We start from the raw sequence: 3,739 nt of genomic DNA, 5'->3' as shown, positions 1-3,739 counted from the left end.
ATGACATTGTCGGATTTCACCTCCCTCAAAGGGACTGCTTCCACCCACCTGGAGAAATAATCAGTGACGGTGAGAATGAATTGTTACCCCTTAGAAGAGGGCGGCTCGATTTTACCAATTATGTCAATACCCCAAGCGTCAAAGGGCCAGGAGGGTACAGTGGGGTGCAATGGAACCGGGGGACGATGTTTGAATTCCCCGTGTATCTGGCAATCATAACAAGACCATGCCACTTGAATGCAGTCGGTCATCATGCCGGGCCAATATTCTCCTGCCAGTTTCAGGCTATGGTACATCTTTGGCCCGCTTTGATGACCGCCGCAAACTCCTGCGTGTACTTCTTTTACGGCTTTATCAGCTTCGCTTCGTGACAAGCATCAAAGTGGTATCTCATGCCCATAAGATCGCCGATATAGGACTCCCGCCTTGTATATGTATGAGGGGAGTCGTCTTTGCAATTGGCGTCTTGCGACGGGATCCCTTGGCAGACCACCATGCTTGAAATAATCCAAGAAAGGCTTACACCAATCCTGTTCATCACCTTTAGTATCTACCACAGCATTCACTTCGTGGTCTTCAGGAACGAGCTCAAGTACGGCTGGTAGAAGCCCTCTCTCCTCAACTTTTACTTCTACCTGCCCATCAGGTAGCACGAGGGTTGCAGCTAGCTTTGTAGGAGCATCTGCTGAAGCGTTCTTGCTTCGAGGGATGTGTCCAATATGTATGAGCTCGAATTTCTCCATGAGCTTGCGAGTGGCTTTCCAATATGGAACCAACTCGGGCTTGCGTACTTCATAGACTTCATTAACCTGCCTCACGATGAGTTGTGAGTCTCCGTATGCATAAAGAATGCGTATCTCCATAGAGAGTGCAAGGAGCAGCCCAAAGATGAGGGCCTCGTACTCAGCTTCATTGTTGGAGCATTCTTCCTTAAGCAAGGAAAATGAATGGTATAGTGTTTCTCCTTTGGGGCTCTTAAACACTATCCCTGCACCGGCTCTCCTACGAGGAGTCCCATCAGGGTCGGACTCCATACGTGACGCGCCATCGAAATAAAGTTCCCACGGAGCTTCCATGTCAACTATGAACACTTCTTCATCGGGCAATTCTGTGACTAAGGGCGAATCATCCGAAACGGGATACGCCGCTAGGAAGTCACCTAATGCTTGCCCTTTGATGGATTTCTGAGGAATGTATGTGATGTCGTATTCCATCATTAACAACGCCCATTTTCCGGCCCTAATGAGAGCGGGCTGACTAAGGACGTATTTCATACGGTCCGCTCTTGCAATAAGCTGGACCTCATGTGCTAGCAAGTAGTGTAGCAGTTTCTTGAGTGCAAAGATTAACGCTAAGCAAAGCTTTTCAATGGGGGAGTAGTTGCGTTCAGCTCCCACCACAGTCCTGCTGAGATAATAGCATGCGACTTCCTTTCCTTCGTCGTTAATCTGCCCAAGAAGGGCTTCGACGGAAGCTGGTTGTGCTGCGATGTACAAGATGAGGGGCCGCCCTTTGATGGGGGCCATTAGCACAGGTGGATGAAGCAGATATTGCTTGATACTGTTAAAGGCGTTTTGACAATGCTCGTCCCAAATGAACGGTGCGCCTTTCTTCATGAGCTTGGACAAGGGTTAGATTCGCCCCGACAAATTAGAAATAAAGCATCTGATATACGCTAGCTTTCCCTGTAAAGACTTAAGCTCTCTCAAATTTTCTGGTGGAGGCATCTTAAGGATTGCCTTTATCTTCTTCGGCTCAATCTCAATGCCTCAGTAGCACACAATAAAGCCTAGAAAGACGCCGGACTGCACGGCGAAGGCACACTTGAGCGGGTTCATCTTGAGTTGGTACTTGCGCAGTCTCTCAAATACGATGCGCAAATCTTTTTGATGATGCTCACGCTCTCGGGTCTTGACCACCAAGTCGTCGATGTAGCATTCTACGGACTGGTGGATGAGGTCATCAAAGATGGCCGTCATGGCGCGCTGGTATGTGGCGCCTGCATTTTTCAAACCAAAGGGCATTACTTTATAGTAAAAATTACCCTTCGGGGTACGAAATGTTGTGTCGATGGCATCGTATGGGTCCATCTTGATCTGGTTATAATCGAAGAACCCATCCATGAAAGAGAGGGCTCCAAAGCCTGTAGTAGAATCTATCACTAACTCGGTGATTGGAATAGGAAAGTCGTCTTTCGGGCAAGTGCGATTTAAGTCACGGAAGTCTACACAGACCCGAACTTGCCCGTTCTTCTTCATTACTAGAACGATATTAGCGAGCCATCAAGGATATTGCACCTCTTTGATGAATCCCACTTTAATCAACTTCGGCAATGATGTCATCTTGTAATTCCGGGCGGAAACGCCGCTGATGTTGTTTAATAGGACGAAATTGCGGGTCTATCACTAATTTATGAGTAGCAACACTTGGGTCAAGACCCGGCATTTCTTTATATGACCATGCGAAACAGTCTCGATATTTCATTAAAAATTGTTTATAATCTTCACGCTCTTCAGGTGAGAGCGTAGCGGTTACAAAAGTGGGGCGAGGATCATCTTCACTCCTGAGATTAATCTCTGCAAGCTCATCTATAGTTTGCTGCCTGCCGTCCTCCAACTGGTAAGGAGCCGGGGCAGCATTGAGGATTTCTCCATGATGAACTGGCGTCGCTTCATGTATCTTTGCCAAGAGGTATTGCTCGTCTCTCAAGCCATGTCGCGTGTTCGCAGCAGCGCAGAATGATCGGGGCTGATGAGGGACATCATATATTTCGATCAAGTCCTCTTCATCGGATGGTATTTCTTCATCATCCTCATGCCCCCAATCTTCACCTGCACAAATAGCATGACATGTGACGAGTTCAGGATCATCCTCATCCTCTTCGTTGCCCTCACACGAGGTGAAGGGACAGTAGCCCAATCCATACCTAGTACGGGGGAGATGACCCTTCTTTACGAGTCGTTCTGACTGGCTCCACCATTCCTCACATACGTTGGGTGGAGATGGTAATCTCTGGTTCCTCCGTAGCTTGATTCTGGACTTCTCGAGCAAGGGGACCATGCTCGGTGTAACCCTCAGAGTCCCGATAATCTCCTCCTTATCCTCTTCAGGATCTGGAAAATTGAGCACGAGGTTACAACATTGAGTATGTGGAACCTTATAGAACAGGGTCGGGCTGGTGTATCCCTGAGGATCGGGAACAACCCAGACCTCTAATGGTGTAGCAACTGAAGTGTAAAGTGATGGAAGCGGAAAAAGAGGGGAGCTCGAGGCCACCTTCTCTATTTGGCGACTATCTTTTTCACTCTTCCCTCTTTATATTCAGGGGACGTAGAGTCAGCCACTTTGCTAGGTACCTGGAGTGTTTGCATGTTGCCTGTAGGGGCACCTGTTGGGCCCTCATGTGCTATCACAAGAGGTTTTTCGGTATTAGCATTATACTCAAAAAGTAGCGGGGAAGATGTGCTCCCCTCATCTTTAGTAGGAGGCACCTCTATCAGGGTCTTTAGCTTCTGACCTTGTCATGGTGGTAATTGTTGATGACGTTGATGAAGAAGCCTCCAAGTTCCCCGTGATTAGGGGCATCATGGAGGGAGGCGAAGCGGAGTTCCAACTCCAAAATGCACCTGACCTGTCTTCTTTGATTGACCCCGGTCCTTGTTGTCGTCGAGACACAGGAGCATGTGATCGAAGCCTTCCTCGGTCCATACTGCCATGAACGCGAGGGAGAGAGCCTTGT

The sequence above is a fragment of the Phragmites australis genome, chromosome 7, assembly GCF_958298935.1.
Source record: "Phragmites australis chromosome 7, lpPhrAust1.1, whole genome shotgun sequence".
Lineage (NCBI taxonomy): Eukaryota > Viridiplantae > Streptophyta > Magnoliopsida > Poales > Poaceae > Phragmites > Phragmites australis.
This window is presented reverse-complemented; position numbering follows the sequence as displayed.